Source organism: Amblyomma americanum, chromosome 2, assembly GCF_052857255.1.
Source record: "Amblyomma americanum isolate KBUSLIRL-KWMA chromosome 2, ASM5285725v1, whole genome shotgun sequence".
Taxonomy (NCBI): domain Eukaryota; kingdom Metazoa; phylum Arthropoda; class Arachnida; order Ixodida; family Ixodidae; genus Amblyomma; species Amblyomma americanum.
The window spans coordinates 209,257,239-209,276,687 of NC_135498.1; positions in this window are offsets into that span (position 1 = coordinate 209,257,239).

Here is a 19,449-nt window from a genome sequence, read left to right on the forward strand (position 1 = left end):
ATGCTGATGGTAAGGATGTAAAGTCGAATCAAACGCACTAATTCTGATTTGAAGAGAGACCAGTTCGACTCAGTAGAACGTAAGTGGCAGGTAGAAGCAAAATGGTTATGGAAAACAAGGTCACGATTCATGCTAATGTAGTCTCCTTTGTCGTATAGCGCTAGTACATTTTTGGTTTTAGGACTTTTGGTAACTCTGCTAGAAAAGGTAGTGTGAAGTGCAACGTGGTCACTAAGGCCTGTAATGTACGAAAGAGCACAGAATTCGTCAAGGAGAGTAATGAAAATAAGGTCAAGAATATTTGATGTATGAACAGTCGTGCGAGCGGGCTCAGAAGCAATTTGAGACAGGCCGATAGTAAAGCATGTGTTTAGGAATTAACTAGATGTGTAAAGATCGAGGCGTTCCAGGGCACAACAACATTAACAAAGCAAAAGATCCTCGGTCCGTGGCCATAGCAGTCGACTGCCCTCAAGGCATACAAGGCACTCTTTACCTACTTGAGAGCGACTGGATTGAGTGACAAATTGTGACAGCGTTGTGCGTGTGTGTGTGTGTGTGTTATGCCTTTTTCCCCTTTTCTCTTCCTCCTTTTAGCCCCCTAATCCGTCTTCCCCAGTGCAGGGTAGCCAACCGGAAACCCTTTCTTGTTAACATCCCTGTATTTCCCTCCTACACTTTATCTATCTATCTATTTATCAAGATGTCTGACTTTTTGTTAAGGTGTGGGACATATCATTCCAATCTATGGACAGAAAGTTGAAATCGCCGAAAAGCAAAATGGTGGCGCGTGGGTAAGAGGAGATTAGCGAATCGAGCATGTCATTAAAGAGCGTTATGAACGAACTGTCCATATCAGGCGGTCGATAGCATATACCGATTAGTACGCGAGGAGATGAAGCATTACAGCACGCCCAAATCATTTCCAACGAGTTTTCTACGTGAACAATGGAACAATTTAGGGGTTGCTTGGCAGGGATAAGAACGCCACCGCCACGGCAGCCGTCAGGTCTGTCTTTCCGGAATATATCGAAGTCAGGAAGTTCGGGCAGGATTTCGGAATTAATGAATATAGCCATGTTTCAGTTAGCAGAAAAACGTTACTGGATGATGAGTTAAGACCACACAAGGAATCCCGCTTGGGTATTATACGACGAATGTTAGTGTAAGAAAGCGACAGAGGATTGTTTTTGTACCGTACATTACTGTGGAGGGGAATTGGCGGCTGCTGTGTTTTACGTTCGAGCATCCTCTAAGCAGTGTGATCAAAGATGTACGTTTTACCTTTAGAGACTAGCCTGTTGTGACGGAGCTTGTAGGGGATGTGGTTAGCTTTCGCAAATTCAATGAGGCGTTTACGGGCAAGTCGGGTGTTAGAGGAGAAATCTCCACTGATTGCGTAATCAGTTGATTAAGGCTATACGTTGATGATAAAACGTGTTCTTTGTCCTTGAAGTGCAGAAATTTAACGATGATTGGGCAGTGCATTATTTTGATTGTACATAGACAAGGCGCTCACTCAATATTACTGCTTTCACTGGTTATAGTCAGGTTTTTCCGGCAGTCTTCAATTATTAATTTTTCAGATTCACTCCAGCTTTCGTTTTCCGCATCTTTGAGCCCATAGAACATCATATTGCTTCGGCGAGACATGGTTTCAAGGTTATCTATTCGGGCTGTCAAAGTAGACACCTGAGCTGAGCAGTTGGCGGTAATGCTTTCTATACAGTCAATTTGAGACCTTACATTTGAAATAGACTGGAAGTCTGTCTTAATCTTCGCAAGCCTAGTGTTTAGGTGCGCCAATGCTTTCTCACGCTCGTCAAGGGTGTACTTGACAGAGCCCAGCTGCTCAAGGATTGTTGACTGCCCGGATTGTAAAGCTGTCAGCAAGTATGCCATTGGCATTGTTAGCAGGAGAGGTCGAGGGAGGCCCGGGGTTTGTTTCCGCATCCCCGGCCAGCAATAGTAGTTTCAGCAACATGTGGGAACACTCGTAAAACATACCTATAGATCGCCCTGGGCCCGGCAGCGCAAACGGACTGCGGTTACTAGAGCGCTTGGTGCAGAGTTATGCTATTCGATTTGCACCTTCTAATTTTAACCGAACAGCCAGCATAACGTTAAGGAAGTATAATGTCGGTTTGCCTTGTCTGTCTTTGCGCGGTAAAATTTTTCGCAATTGCTTGCTTCATAAAATTTACTACCTTGAGTCTCTACATCGTGAATTCATCATATGGCCTAGATAGCTCCCCTACGTGACGACCATCATCGCAAGGTTGCTCTTCCTAACTGCCGCACTAACAGCTTTTATTATTAATTCTTGCGAAACACATTTAAAGACTGGAACCACCTTCCCACAGAGATCGCATCGATATCCGATTACGCCCTTTTCAGGCAAGCCTTATTCAATGATTTTTGTAATGTCACTCAAGTGTTTATTAACGCCTTTTTTCCTTTTGCCGTTTTCTTGTTATTGTTATTCACGTCTTTTTTCGCTTTTTGGTCTACTTATCTACAGTTGGGAATAAGAGTAAATGGAGAATACCTAAATCATCTGCGATTCGCTGATGACATTGCCTTGCTGAGTCACTCGGGAGGTGAACTGCAAATCATGATCAATGAGTTAGACAGGCAGAGCAGAATGCTGAGTCTAACAAATAACGTGCTCAAAACCAAATTAATGTTCAACAGTCTAGCAAGGGAACAGCAGTTCAGAATTGGCAGTGAGCGCCTGGAAGTGGTAAAGGAATACGTCTAATTAGGGCAGGTAGTGACAGCAGATCCGGATCATGAGAGGGAAATAACTAGAAGGATAAGAATGGGGTGGAGCGCTTATGGCAGGTTCTCTCAGATCATGAATGACAGGTTACCAATTTGCCTCAAGAGAAAAGTGTAAACAGCTGTATGTTACCGGTACTCACCTACGGGGCAGAAACGTGGAGGCTAACGAAAAGAGTTCAGCGTAAGTTAAGGACAAAGCAGCGAGCCATGAAAAGAAAAATGATAGGTGTAACGTTAAGAGACCGGAAGCGGGCAGAGTGGGTGAGGGAACAAACGTGGGTTAATGGCATCCTAGTCGAAATCAAGAGAAAGAAATGGGCTTGGGCAGGGCATGTAATGCGAAGGCAAGATAACCGTTGGTCCTTGAGGGTAACGGAGTGGATTAGAAGATAAAGTAAGCGTGGCAGGGGACAGCAGAAGGTTTGATGGGCGGATGATATTACGAAGTTGGCAGGCAAAGGGTGGATGACGCTGGCAAAAGAGACATGGGAGAGGCATTTGCCCGTCAGTGGGTGTAATAAGGCTGATAATGAGGATGATGATGATCTAGTGCAAATATATTCGTTTTCTTGCTCTTTAACCTTTCACGATGTATGATTTATTTTGTAGTTTGTACTACATGCCTGCCGCTTTTATGTTCAGGTTGTGCTTTTTGTAACCCACTCTCCTCTACAATGCTTCGGCTTTTGAGGGTATTCAAAATAAATAGATAAATAAACAAATGGCTTTGATTGTTCATTAGCTGAGTAACCAAGAAGCGAAGGTAGTTAGGGCGATCAATTTCTGCAGTGCCGCCGAGCCCACTAAGCCCTAGATGGTTTGGTCTGGCCTTATGCAGCCGAATCCAGGGGAGGGCACGGTGATTGTCGGAAATAGCGATGACGGGGGCCAAGGGCTATGAAGATAATGCAGCGGAAGCAAAGTATCCGTAGTTGTGGGCAGAGGCTCGCACTTGGCTGTCCAAGCGTGACCTTGCAGCGGTTGTTCCATGTCGGTATGGGCTTGCGCACAGGGAAGCACAGGCAACGGGACGATTGTCGATGATGTGCAGGCGGACATCATTCCGAGAACAGCGAGCAGCCGGTGCCAGGAAAGTGGGGTGAACTGCGTAACGAAGAACCGAAGGCAGTTTGGGCCATCCATTTCTGCAGTGCCGCCGAGCCCACTCTACTTGATTAGAGTCTGATTAGAGTGATTAGAATGAATACACTTGATTAGATGGCCCTCCGCTCACCGCCACTGCTGCTGCCAAAAAAGTACGCGAATCAGAAATAAAAAAAAACACCCGATTTTTATTTCCCAATCAGTTGCAGAAAAATTAATCACAGAAAAAAGGGCCCTACAGCAATATAACTCTACTTTATATGTTGCTCCTCGTAGAGCTTGTATTTATTTATTTATTTATTTGTTAATTTCGCATACCCGCAATCGCCGAAGCACTGCAGAGGGTAGTGGGTTACAAGAAGCAAAAATTCAACACAAAAGCAGCAGATGTACAGTAGAGAAGATATAAAATAAAAAATATGTAGCATCAAAAGTGAAAAAGGCAGAGAAAATGAATACGATTGCTACAAAAATAAAACAAAAAGCTGAAACAAGAAGCGAATAATAATAATGTTAACAGAACCGCAAAAAGGAAAAACGGCAATAAAACTTAGGAGTACACTTCAGCTTCGCCTCAAGAATTGACGCGACCGCGTCTTTTCTTTATCTTCAGTTAGTATAACAGTGCACATCCCCAACGCACCTTACTGCTTACGTACCACAACGCTTTCACTTGGCGCTTTTGTAACAGGCTTCAACCAAAGAGCATTCCTTAACTTTAATAAATACAAATCTCAATATAAGAAAGCCCTTCGTGGCATTAGCGCGGTCTGCCCGCCTGGCACATAGATGACCTAGGTTCGAACCCAAGTCCTGGCGAATTTCTTTTTCTTCATTTGAAGCTTCTAGGAATATTTGTCAGGTTTCTGAGGTCTCCCTGTCAATACCAGGCCACGGCAACGGCTTTTCGACGGAAAGAGCTGTACACACTCTCGCGTGATGAACACTTAGATGACATCACCTTTGAGGTGATATGATTTCCGTATTTTGCGCTCTTTCTTCTCAGCTACTGAGCAGAATAATTTTTTGTTACTAACTGCAAGTCTTACACCAAAAAAACAGTTATACCTACTCGTAGTACTGAATTATGGCATACTCTGCATTTCCGCACAATCTACAAATTTCAGTCATTGCAGCACAACCTCCTACAAATACTAAATCAACATCAATATGCCAAGATAATTTCATTTAAACTGCTTCAAGACTCCTTTTCCAAACTATAATTAGTCGCGTTTCTGATATATGTTTGCTTCACTGACCTATTATTTCTCGCACCTGTATGCTATCTTCCTTTGAGTTAGGATTGTACAAATCTACAGTTTTATTGAAATATGTATGTATGATGTGTTCTTGGGTTATTTCTGATAATATTTGGAAACTAAACTTCTTTGTGTTTTGAATACTATTCAAAGTTCTTATTGTATAGTATCTGCTATTCTCGATCTCTCCATTGTTTCTCTTACCAATTGTTAATAACAATGTCGGCACTGTCCTGCAGAGGTTTTCTGGGCCATGTCAAGCTGTGATTCACAACTTTTAGCCCCAGATATCCTTCCAAACTTCTGGTAAAATAACATAAATGAATTGAACAATGCTTGCCTGAAAAGAGAGCAATCTGAAATTGATGCGATATATTCGGGAAGGTGGTTCCGCTCTTTAAACGTGCTTGGCAAGAATGAGTAATGAAAGGTGTTAGTGCGTCAGGGCGGACGAGGAACTTGCGTCGATGGCCGACACGTGAGAAGCGGTAGACGTTCTGATTTACCTATGTAGAGACTCATGGCAGTAGATTTTATAAAACAAGGAAACGCGAAAAATTTTGCGGTCCAATGAAAGACACGGGAAACTTACTCTTGCCCTCGTTCACTGTATGCTGGTTGTACGGTTATATTTTTTGTACTTACAATTATACATATTATCTCATCAAACAGTACATCACAACCGGGACCTATCCACTTAAGCGTGCAGCTTTTGTGCGGAAATGGCTGTCCATATGTGTAAACAAAGTACATATACATAAATACAGCCCAGATCGCCGTGTTTCACAACATCTTAAAACACTGATTCATTTGAACAATTCAAGCCTAAGCACCCTTAGCATTCACTGTCCAGCAAGCAAACAAAATGAGCATAAAAGACAAGGATAGAACAACTGATTGGAGCGAAGGAGAATATGTAATAAGTAATACTCCCGTTACTTTCGAAATGACAACAAAAAGCACGCTTTGCAGCCGAAAGAAAAACCATCAAAGTGATTGAACCTGGCTTACGCACAAAGGCGCTAAAAGGCGCTAAAAGACGGTGACAGCACACACAAAAGACAGGGCTGGCGCCAACATCCAACTAAGTTTGTGTGTGTGTTGTCTCCGTAGGCTTTTTCCGTAAACCATGTCATGCTACAACCAACTAGCTGAAGTGAATGTCTTGCTGATTGAATCTGCTTACTGGACATTCGACAAAACCCATTCATACACCTTACGTTTGTCTTTAGCAATGGATGAATTTCCGGATCTACAGCAATCGTATTCAAGTAAAATTGTACGTAAAATTCTCTTGTTTGCCAAAGTTTTAGGAGATTCTTGGCACCCCAAATGTTTCTCTTGCACGAAGATCACGAGTTTTTATATTTTCTATTTTAAATTCACTATGCAACAAATATTTCTTCAGTATCACATTCAACTTCAGTTTCTGCACTGTAATTGTTGGATTTTAGAAAGGAATCCAATAACATTGCTTTAGCCATTTCAACAACCTCAGATGTAGTATTCTGAATACAATCCTAGATAACAGCAGCGTATTCAAGTGTAGTTCGGTCAAGAGTTTTACCAGTTTCTGCGCTGAGTACTGAATGTTAAACAGCACAAATCGAATAGCATTATTTTGAACCATTTCAGCAATATGAGATGGAATATTTCGAACAGAATCCGAGATGGCAGGCGCATATTTGAGCTTGGGTCGGACAATATTTTTATTAAAGAGAAGCTTTAATAAAATAGGGACTTTGTTGAAATTTTGTCTTCAGTAACGTGACGGGCGAATAACGTTGCTAGTAATTTGGTCAGTGTGAGTTTTCATTTAATCTGGAAGAAATGGTTAGGTCAAGGTACGCGTATGATGACACCGGCTGAGGCGGAGTGCTGTTGAGTTTCTAGACATAGGTACATTCACGTTGTCGAGAGACTCGGTTTAATTTTCATTTGTTATCGTTTAGTTCCATATGCGATTTCATGAACCAAAGAGCCATGTTACTTAAATCTGTCACAAATATTATTTTATCATTATAATTTGGAACTTCGTGATAAATGACACAGCCGCTAGCGTTTGATTGCATGCAAGAAGAGACGCAGCTGGCAAAGCGTTAATATATATTTGAAGCAAAATTTGCCCTATAATGGATTTTTGCGACACAGCTGATGTTAGTTTTCGGTGAAGAAAGAATTGCAACTGTTCATACAGTCGTAATGAGAGCGGTTAATGAGAAAATTTTCGATCCAGTTTAGTAAAGCAGGATAAAGATTTAGAGCAGAGTGTTTAATCAATATTAGCTCATGACGAATTTTATCAATGGCCTTGAAAAAGTGCGGAAATACGCAGTCTGCCCAGAAATTCTGGTCAAGTATATGATGCAACGAGTGTGTAAAATGGAGGAGACGAATTTAGCACCAGGAAGAAGAGTGAAAACCATGTTGCACAGATGCAAAAGCTACAATTAAAAAAATACGTAATGAGAGAATACAATATATGCTCCATTAATTTACACGAAGTACTGGTCCCCGATATGGTCGATAATTTAGAGGGGCTGACATGCTACATATTATATGAAGAGAAACCACCTTCTCGATTTTCCACTTCCCAGGCAAAAGCCCTTTGTCGAGCGACTGATGGAATAATTTCGCAAGAGAAATAGGTGCCTAGATTTTGTTTTGTGTCAATAACTTAATTTGAACTTATGTTTTCAATCCCGCATAATGGACGTTTTAATGAATCCATTACTTTCACAATTGCAGGAGAATTAATGGCAATGGGAGGCATCGCAGAAAAATGATGACGTAATGTTCTTTCTAGGATACTTCCAGTCGATAAGGGAAAGTCCATAGAAAATGCATCGTTCTATACAGAGGCACACTCAGATTGCGACAGGGGTTCCCCATTATCATTGTCAAGTAAATTGCAAAACTGTCGCGTGGATTACTAATATTGCAAAATTTGCTTGAAATATATATTAACATTGAAGCAACAATGTTATTAAAGAAAGGGTCCTTAGCATCACGCACCGCTTTATGGCAATGTGGGTCGTCCACTCTTAAAATGTCGCTCCGTGCTGCCGGCGCTTCGCGGGGCACGTCTGGCGGGCGCCGTGGAAACTATTGCGCAGGAGCACTGAGAGCCGTAGGCGCAGGTGTTTGTGCGTCGTCTGCTACAGTGCGCTCTGTATTTCGGTGAAGTGAGCTTCAATTTTCCACTTCCTCCGCATAACGCCGACCGCAGAAGCGTTTTATACTAAAGAAAAGTCTGCCGAAAAGCCTGTCAGCCGCTTTTATGCCGTTGCAGCAACAATAGCAAAGCTTTAACTATTACGTGGCGCGCATTTTCTTTCCAGTGTCCTTATTTGTACGTTTCAACTTAACCAGGCAAGCAGATGACATTGGCACTGTTTCTGCAACACAATAAAAGCAACTGATAGGCTTCTTAGCAGTCTTCTGTTTAGCCAGAAACGTTTCTCCTATCGGCGCTAGCGGACGCAGTGCAAAATTTAAGCCCCCTTCACCGCAACACAGAGCACATTGTAGAAGACGACAGGCGAAGTCCCGCCTGGGGCTCTCACTGCTCCTGCGAAATGGTTTCTACGGCGCCCGCCAGGGGCACTCCGCGGCGCGCCGGCAGCGCGGAGCCACATTCTAAATAAAAGTGGGTGACCCTGTACCGCGACCGTCCACTGCACTCCTCAGCGATCGACGTTTTCTAGACGCTTCGCTAACGAAAAGTCGTCTTGTTTTGTTGCAAAGGTATGTCAGTGTGTTAGTGCACGGTAGTGCAACTGAGTTGGATCAGATTTATTTTAATGGCGCGTGTGCATTTGTGAGTTCATTTATTTTATTCCAAAACATGTGCCAGTTATCTTGTAGACGTCGCAGGTCGAATTGTCCAAGGCATAAGTCTATTCTGAATAAATGGCCGGTTTAGACTTTTGCTTTCTGTAATCACGAATTGATTTTGCCGGCGAAATGCCAAGTCAGAGAAAAATGGTGAGGTCGAAATGCAAGAGTACGTGAGCACTGAAGCCAGGTAAATACCTCAATGGAGATACTAATTCTGGGTGCGCATTGGTGTTAGGTATATACCACATAGCTACTGAGGCTATCATGCGCCAAACACGAGGTTGTAATTCTGTTTATTTATAAAAAAATATTTTTTTCCAATCTATATTTTGTATAAACATTTGCTTCGTTTAAAAAAAACAAAAAAATACAGAAGAAATAAAGAAAACTGCTATCACCTAAGAGCAACGTCGTATAGAACGGTATGTGTTTATGGAAGGTGTGTGCGCCCTATACGAAGCCGGCATCGAATCACTTCTTTGAAACGTTTCTGATGTGTGCAAGATTTTCATTAATCTAAAACTGGCTTTACTAAGTGTAGTTTGCTCTTTTCATCGTTGTTCCAAATAGACTGACTTTTGTTTTTAAATTTACTGTGTACTAAGTTCATGCAATCCTTAGCAGGCATATTCTCTTTATTTGCTTGCCACAAGCTTGAGCCGGGAACAAGTGGGTTCCTCGTTGCATTTTATTCCAGCAGATCTCTGGACCCAGCACAGTTTCACAATTTGTCCTTAAGCTTTGTCTGTTGTAGTGTTTATGATCTCGCCAAGTAGCGGTTTTATCGCATGTCTATAATGATGACTAGAAAGAACGCTGAACGAGTATACAGTTATAGTTGCGCCGATAAAGCTGACCATCACGAACTGTAAAACATGAAGCTTGGTGACAAATGGCGCGGGAAGCTGACGCCGCAGACGGGTCGGAGAGAAAGTCAAGGACAGAGGCATTTCATTGATCTTTACGCTGCTCGGAAGACATGTCGCAGGTGGTGAGCGAAGGCGCAGCGGATTCGACGGCGGAGAGGCGGGTAATCTCGGCCTGTAGCAGGGAGCTGGGCAGGGAATGAGCGTCCTGATGCTTGCGGCCCGACCGATAGACGAGACGGGTTACATTCTTGTAGACGGAGAGCCCGTCGAGCCGGGAGGCCGGAGGGATCTTTTAGCAAATAAACGCAACATAGGCCATGGTGGTCGGTGACCCCGTCAAAAGGATGGCCATAGATATGTCGAAACTTGCCAAAAGCCCACACAATGGCCAAACACTCTTTTTCGTCACGGAGTAGTTGGAGTAGTCTTTCGTGAGTGCGCGGCTGGCGCAAGCAACCACATATTCCTCAAATCCAGACTTGCGTTGGGCGAGCACAGCCCCGAGGCCAGTGCCACTGGCGTCCGTGTGTACATCGGTTGGGGCTTGCAGGTCCAAGTGACGCAAGATGGGTGGTGCCGTGAGGAGACTGCGCAAGGTGTTGTAGGCGTCGTCGCAGGCGAGTGACAAGCTGGAAAAATCACGTTTCTGCCGAAAAGTTGAGTTAAAGGGCCAACAACGGCAGCAAAGTTGCGAATAAAACGTCTAAAACAGCAACAGGGTCCTAGGAAGCTGCTCGGTCTCTTAATGGAAGTAGGTTTTAGAAACGCAGTCACAACACGAGGTTTGGTTCTCTTGGACCAGACGCCCTCCTCTGACACAACGTGGCTTAAAATTTCCAGTTCAGGAGCAGCAAATCGACACTTTTTTTTTTCAGTTCAGTTGAAGGTCGGCGTCCGTAAGGCATGTTAAGACGTGCTTCAGCCGCGACAGATGAGTCGCAAAGTCTGGCGAAAAGATCTCGCTGTCGTAGAGATAACAGAGGCACGGCATCCATTATAGGCCGCGCAGAATTATGACCATCATGCGCTCCAAAGTAACTGGAGCATCACAGAGGCGAAAAGGCATGACGTTAAATTCTTACAGGCCACCAGGAGTCACAAATACGGTTTTAGGGAGATCGTCGGTTGCCATGGACACCTGCCAGTACCCAGAGCGTAAATCAAGAGAAGTCAAAAGTTCCACTCCTTGAAGGCAGTCAAGGGTATCGTCAATGCGGGGAAGAGTGTAAACATCCTCTCGCGTGATCTTATTCAGCCGGCGGTAATCAACGCAGAAACAAATAAATCCATCTTTTTTCTTCTCGAGTACCACGAGTGAGGTCCAGGGACTGTGTCAGGCCTCAATCACACCGCTCTGAAGCGTGGTGTCAACTTGTTTTTGAATAATCTGGCGCTCACTGCCGCAGACACAATATGGGCGCCAACGCAGAGGGGTGTGGTCACCGGTGTCGATCTGATGTTCGACAGTTGACGCGCGTCAAAGCGGGCTGGTGTGAATCGAAGGAGGAACGAAGCAGCGTGGTAAGTTTAGTGCATTGAGGTGCAGGGAGAGAGGCGTCGATGGAGGAAAGGAAAACGTCTGGAGACGAAGTTACGAGCAGGAATCGGTGGGCTGAGGGCATCTACATCAAGGGACGGCGAATCGCCAGTCCCATCGCGATAGAGAACAAAATGAATGATCTGGACGGTACCGAGGCATTCACCGTGCCGCAGAGCGGAAGCATATGTAAACGGATTGGACACAAAAAATGCGGTAAGGCCAGCTTACAGAGTTAGGACGGCGTAAGTCATGGGCAGGTATACTTGCGGCACAGAACGAGGGGCGATGGTGTAAAAAGCACGTTACCGTCGTGAACAAGGTCAGATGTAATGAGCACAAAAACAGAAGAGCATGCAGGCAGCACTGTCCCCGGCAACGACGGCTTTGGCACAAGCAGCAGAAGGAGCATCGGGCGACGAGGAACCTCTCACCGCAAAGAGCTCAAGTCCAGCACGAGCACAATCGATGACTACGTTATGGCACTACAGGAAGTCCCAAAACGAGAATTTTATCATGGGAAAACGTTGGCAAAATGACGAATTCAACTACGCAGAGAATCGCCTGAAAAACGACGCGAGCCGTGCACGTCGCTAACGGCGCGATAGCCTGCGCGCTGGCAGTGCGTAGCGGTAATCCGTAAGTGGTCGCCATTTTTCGCAAAGAGCGGCAAAAGGCGGCGACGATGGCAGAAAAAGCAGCACCGGTGTGGACAAACGTCAGAATAGAAACAACCTGTATGGAAACGGCGATCAGATTTGCGGCAGATAAATGAAGCCTTGAACATTTCTCTCGCGGAGCAGCACTCGCCTGAGGAACTGTGGCATCGAGATCGAGCTTTCCTCTTGCTTAAGGTCCGGGCGCCGACGCGTGGGAAAAAGGGAGCGGTGACGAGGAGAAGGTGAGCGCCGGGTGTAGAAGCTAGAGCGATCAGGTGAAAGAGGCTGACTCTGAGGCCGCTCGGCTGGCGGTGAGTATTCACCTGGAGGAGCCAGTCACTGGCAACTTGGAAGATTGGCACACAACGACGGCAAAGCCGGGCCACTTGACCAGGCAGTCCACAAGAGTAATAAATAGGCCGATTGTCACCAGAACGCCAGGGTCTGCCGAATCTAAAGCTAATACTGGGGCCAGTTCGTTGATCTTTATGCGAACGTATGAGCTCAGAGCGACACAAGAAGACCATACACGCACGACACGTGCACTTCTGTCGTGTGTGTATTGTCTTCTTGTGTCGATCTTAGCTCCTACGTTCGCATAACTGGCAAATTGCCGAAGCGCTGAGAAAAAAGGCGTCGGAGCGTGAGGGACTTGAGGCACAGACGCTGGAGGTGGAGCTTAGGTTGGGCGGTAGTTAGGCGGCCGCGGCAGTGTGACGGCGACAGCGTAGGTCAGGGGTGCAGCGACAGGTGCTGGCGGCTCTGCTGGTGCGGACGGAGGGACCGGTGGAAGGGCCTCAGCCGCTTGTTCGCTGATGGCACTGCGAAGGTAGGGCGCCAGGTATGGAGATTAAAGCAGGGAGTGGGATGGCCGAAATGGAGAGTTGGCGTACACTATCTTCACGCACGAAATCTTGAATGTGTGCAATTAGTTGCGATTGGTCGGGTGCAGCCGACAGGACGGAAAGCGACTCGACAGGCGCTGCGTGCTGGCAACTGAGAAGCCCCTGCTTGCGCACCTCGTCGTAACTCTGGCAGAGACTGAAGACTTTGGCAACGGTGCGAAGATCTGGCGACAGCAGCATCTGAAAGGTGTCATCCTCGATGCCTTTTAAGAATATGCTTCACCTTGTCAGCCTCGGACATATGGGCGTTGACTCGAGAGCACAGGTCTCCCACATCTTCAATGTACGTGGTGAACGTTTCACTCGACAGCTGAGAGCCCTCGCGCAATCGATGTTTGGCGCATAGCTTGCGCACAGCAGGACGTTCGCATACTTCAGTGAGGTTTACCTTGAAAGCAGGCCACGTAGAGTAGTTTGCTTTGTGGTTTAAAAAACACAGGTTGGCGACGCCGGTGAAATAATGACGTTGTTCAACTTGGTGGTAATGTCCCACTTGTTATATGTGCTCACCCGCTTGTATGATGTTAGCCAGTCTTCAGCGTCATGATCGTCAGTCTCGCTCAAGAGGGCGGGCTTACGCTGCCAGCGGGAGCCGGAATATAGGACTGGGGAGCCCACCTGCACGGCTTGGTGGCTGGCGTCTTAGGGCATAGTGTAGGTCGGTAGCGTGCGGCAGCGGAGGTCCGGGCCGGTAGGAGGATGGGAAACCGAACCACCAACAAATGTAACGGGGGCTTAGGCTAGCGCTCAGGCGGCGGCGAAACCACGGCGGCCAAACAGTCTCTGGTATCTCTAGGCCAGGAGGCTATCGCTCTGAGCCATGGCAGTGCGGCTGGGCTCTTCTTCTTCATCGATGAACCATCATGATTTTTTTGAACCTTCGGTATACAGTGGCTGAAACCAGTCTTTTTTTCTTCGAGTGCGAGAAATTATTGTATGATAATTTGTTGTGAAGTTTGTTTTTTGCGGAACTGAGTAAGAGTGAAATCACAGACTGCAGGGAAATTGTATCAATTCATGCAGTGGGTCTCGTCTTTGCTCAATTCCAGGTAATGTGCCGAGCACCCCAAGATTCTGAATTATCTCTAGAAATCATAAATGCAGCGGTCTTGTAGTCTGAGGATTTTTAAACGTTGTTCTATATGGGCGCTTTCTAACTATTTGGTTCAGTTCAGTTCATTTTTGTTTCTGCTTCAAAGAGCATCTTGCTTCAAAAATCCGCATCTTGACAAGCTACCGAGGCCCACAACGTACGACAACAATGATACCATCGCCACATAACAACAAAAAAAGGATACAGAAACCTCAAGCATATTTGACACCCTGAAGAAAATCATTCTTATATTTGCAACACACTTATAGTAAGTGGCTTTGTGTTACACATAAGACAAATACAAAAATTGTAGGCAATGATTATATACAGTAATAGATAAATTTGTACTTATATAATAGTACTTAATAATATTGTAGCAACGCATTGGCTGTAAACTTAGGGGAAACGAAGAAAAGAATAGTAAGGTTCTTATACCTAAACGAAAAGACAGAGGCAGGGTACCAAAAATTAACACACATAGTGATGAAATAATCTTTACCTACTGGCTAGTTAGGCGTTGCTCCCCTAAACTAGATTATTAAGCCAAACAGATAATCAAGGCTAGGCATGAAGCCATAAATCAAACTATAACTATATGCGACAATCATCTAGTGAGAAACACACGGTGTGCGGTCGCCCTTGCTGCTTTTATTAATATCAATGCCTCATAAAATGAGATGGTTGAGTAATGCTGGTAGTTGATATCTGAGCATCTGCTGCCCACAGTTAGTTCGTGGTGAGTGAATATTGTAGTGTTTTAGACGGCGTTGTGGGTATGTCGGCACTAGCTGCTCTAGCTTAGCTAGTTCAGAGCATACATTCTCCCGAATTCCCTGTTCGTACAATAATTACAGACTTATATCGAGAAGATTGAATATTCGCAGTATAATGCTATTGTGGAAAAGGCCCACGTAGGGATGATCATGAGATAGGTTGAGAGTAATTATTAATGCCTTCCTTTGCAGGAGGTAGATAATTTGAAGAGTTGTGTTTGGAGCAGGTCCCCATACTACGTTAAAATAACCTGTATTTTCTAAGGCACTAGAAAAAATCATTTTTGCTCGTATAACTAACTTCTTTAACAAAGAAAACATAGTAACAAATGCACAGTTCGGTTTTAGGAAGGACAGATCGATGGAAACTGCTTTACTAACATTAAAAGAAAATATTTTACGAAACATAGAAAGTAACTTGTTCTCGTTGGCTGTTTTTATAGATTTCAGCAAGGCTTTTGACTGTCTGGACCATAACATTCTTCTATCCAAAATACAAGCTTACGGGATCCGCGGCACGTGTCTAGCTTTGCTGAAATGCTACCTCAGCAACAGGTTTCAGAGAGTGTTTGTCAAAAACTGCAGCTCATCCCTTTTTCCGATAAAGAGTGGCGTACCCCAGGGAAGTGTGTTAGGTCCGCTGTTGTTCAATACATACGTTAATGACTTGGTGAATATTGATAATACAGTAAAACTAGTGATATATGCTGATGATAGTACTATTCTTATTTCTGGCCCCAAATGCCGATGGTTTAATCATGCAATGTAATGAATTTTTAGCTAAGCTATCCACATTGTCCAAGTTAAACAGACTTCAAATCAATTGCACTAAAACTAAAGCTATTATATTCCGCGCTAAAAACAAATTAGTTGAAATAAATCACACTATAACCTATGAGCACCAAGAAATTGAAATTGTTGACAACCATAAAATATTAGGTGTACATTTTTCCTCACATCTAACCTGGGATGCTCACATTGATCACCTTCGTAAAAAACTTTCCTCGATTACAGGAGTTATATCGCGCTGTCGTACTGTACTTCCACCCAAGATAAAACTTCAAGTATATCATGCTTTGTTTAACTCTCATTTATGATACTGCAGTCTAGTTTGGTGCACAACCACAAAAACCAATTTAAATAAACTCCTGGTTTTACAGAAAAAAATCATCCGTTACATAGCAAATATTGAGCCCATGGAAACTAGAAAGGGTGCATTTGAATCATTCAACATCATAAGTGTAGACAAGTTGTATGAATTTCGCCTATTACAGTCAATATACTTTTCCTCCCCTGAAGTTACTAACCTTCAAAAGTCCTTGGCATCCTTAGAGCGACGAAATATTAGCGTGCAAACAAGAAATGTTGATGCGTGGGCAGTTCCTCATTTTCGTACATTTTATAAATATCAGTCACTTACCCATAACCTCCCTACAATACTAAACAAATATAGACACACAGTGGGCTTGAACAAAAAACAATTACATTCCTGTTTTGTGCAGTTGTGATCCATTAATTTTTGTTTGTTGTTTCCGCGTATGTGCTTTTCAGTTGTTTTATTTTGGTTTCAGTTCATTACTGGTAGCTTTATGTGATTGACATCATTATTACCTGTCACAGTAACTGTTTTATTATTTCCCTATTACTGTCTACCTATGTACTATTCATCTATTATGTTTCTATTCTTTACGCTGCTGCCTTGTAATGGTCTCTTGGGCCTCGTCAAGCTTTTGTGTAGCTTTTAGCCCAAGAGACCATCCAGTTGTCTTCTGGAAATAAAGATGTACTGTAAATGTGACATGAAGGGAGTTTAAAACAAGCAACTTAATCTTAGCCAAAAAAAAAGCCGATACCGAGATAGTAGGCCAATCTTAAAGCATAAATCATCTACACAGGCATCCCAGAGCAGTTTTTCTGTGCACCCGATTCCTAAAGATTTAAAGCTGCTAAGAATTTCTATAGTGCTCGAGCCATGGTGAAGTACTCTAGAGAGGATCAGTAACTTTCCTTTCGGTCGAAAGAATATTGCTCTGGTTTTTGAGGCGTTTATTTGCAAATGCATTACATTTTACCCAGTGGACAAGCAGCGAAAGAGTATTTGCGATGGTAATGAGGTCACCTGGGCAGTAACAAGGAAAGAATATGCTCGTGTCTTCCATGTATATTATAAAGTATGTATTTTTATCAATATAGGTGGTATAATTGATCTATAAATTAAACACGAGTGGGCCTAATATACTCCCTTAAGGGACACCAGTTTTGATTTGAGTCATGCGGGAGAAGCACCGACTGATATCTACTTATTGGTGTCTATGGGATAAGTAAGAGGTGCGCTCCAATGGTGCGCTCCACCCATTATGAGAGCAGCAGGGATCTGTAGGTGCGCAGTCGTCATTGTGCGCAGTAAAGCTGTAGATGCAGTAGATGGCTCGTGTGCGACTGCGATGGCAATAACCTGGTCCAGATAACCTGGTCCAGCACAGGACAGCCACGTGGAAGCCACGTTTCACATGCAAGACACGCGCGAAGGATTACGCCTTTACGTATGTGTGCCCACAATTGCACCGCCAGATATGTTCTGGTAGGAAACGGATTCCTTTACGTATGTGTGCCCACAATTGCACCGCCAGATATGTTCTGGTAGGAAACGGATTTTTAGACTTTCTGAACATGTGAGCATGCTTGTTCTGTTCGCTAGAGCTGGTTCATTGGTCTCTACACACAGACTGTTTATGGGGGACGTCCTCTATGCACAAGATGGGAGATGCAAACGTAAATTGGGTAATGGGTCTATTGTTTCAGGCACAACGGCTTTGCTGTACAATGAACTATGGAACCATAATCTAAGCAGGATTGTAACACAGAGCTATAAATTTGTAGACGGCTTGCCTTGGCAATATTGTAACATAGTGTGGGGCACAACAGGCATAACAAATCTTAACAAGATACATCTGCTTCAGAAAAAAGCAGTGAGATGTATTGACAATGTACCACTCTTTTCTCCCACCATGAACATTTTTGTAAAGTATGAAATCCTTCCAATATTTGCGTTATATTCTTATAGACTACTATCATGTTACAAATCTCACCTAAAACACCCCGACAACCTCATCATTTTGCTTGCACAACTCAGAGAAAACGCCAGCTGCCGTGACACAAGACACAGAGAAATTTGGTTTACCCCAACACCAAGAGCCTATTATGTGAATCAATCCTTATGTTATAACCTTCCAATTCTGCTGAACAGATGAAACGAAGAAAATTTTGACATAACCCGAAAATCAAAACACGAAATTCGGGAATACTGCCGGGAGAATTCTTTTTCTTGAGAATTTCAGATGCAATCTTTCTGATTATTATGCACCATTCTTTGTATGATTATCTATGACCTTTTCATCGCATCGCATTTTATTTTGTCATTTTTGCATGATGTGCACAGGTGGCCTGCGAAGTGTTGATTTATTTACTTTTGCTTTGTATGTATGTATGTTTGTTGTATGTATAGCCGTCGCTTTTCCTCCTGTACTTCCGGGTATGTAAAGGAGCCGGGACCATTGTCAAGCTGTCGCCGCAGCTTTTAGTCCCGGCTCCTGCTTAGTCCCGCTCCTCCTTTGTAAGAAAGGAAAAAGGAATAAACTTCAACTTCAAACTTCAACTTCAACACTGTGTTTTCGTTAAAGGACAGAGTATGTTCAGAGATGAGGCAGCTTTTTTCCTGAAAGCGTTTATATGAAGGAGGAAAGTCAGTTTTTGTTTAAATTTATGCCCATGAATTGGTGTTCATTTTTTTACAGATAATTTGGCTTCCTTCAGTAGTAGTGTGGGATATGTGTAATCGTCATCTCAGCGACGAAAGGAGGGCCACTCTTTTTTGTGGACAAGAACGAAAACTATTTCTGTCCGCCCATGTTCTCAGTTTATTAATCGTTACATGTAATTTTTGCTTGCATGTTGACACGTTGGAGGACGTGCAAGCTATCTGAAGATCGTCGACACGACAATTTCCTATAAAAGTCATTTTTGGAGCAGAGTGTTGCGGTTAAAAATGCACACTTAGGTACTGCATTTGCGTGAATAAAATTCCTCGAAAGGGTTTAGCCTGGGAGCATATCAAATGAACGGTTAGACAAGAAGCATTTTAGACAGTTGAACGTCCTGCCGCTGATGCCAAGCTCAACCAGGTCCTGAAGAATCCCAAACTTATAGGTTGTGTCATGCCTTCTTTAAATCGAAAAGACAGTAAGGCAGTGTTGTTTTCGTATGTAAGCTTCGCGGACAGTATTTTCAAGACAAACTAGGTGGTTGGTAACGGAGCACGCTTCTTTAAAAAAAAACATAGAATATCAGGAAGTTCACTATGTTCTCAAACGAAGATCTGAAGCCCGTGAATAACCTTTCAAAAACTTTCGAAGCTATATGAGGGTTTAACGTCCCAAAGCGACTCAAGCTATTAGGGACGCCGTAGTGGAGGGCTCCCGAAATTTCGACCGCCTAGGGTTCTTTAACATGCTCTGACATGGGACAGTACACGGGCCTCTAGAATTTCGCCTCCATCGAAATTCGACCGCAGCGGCCGGGATCGAACCCGCGTGTTTCGGGCCAGCAGCCGAGCGCCATAACCACTTA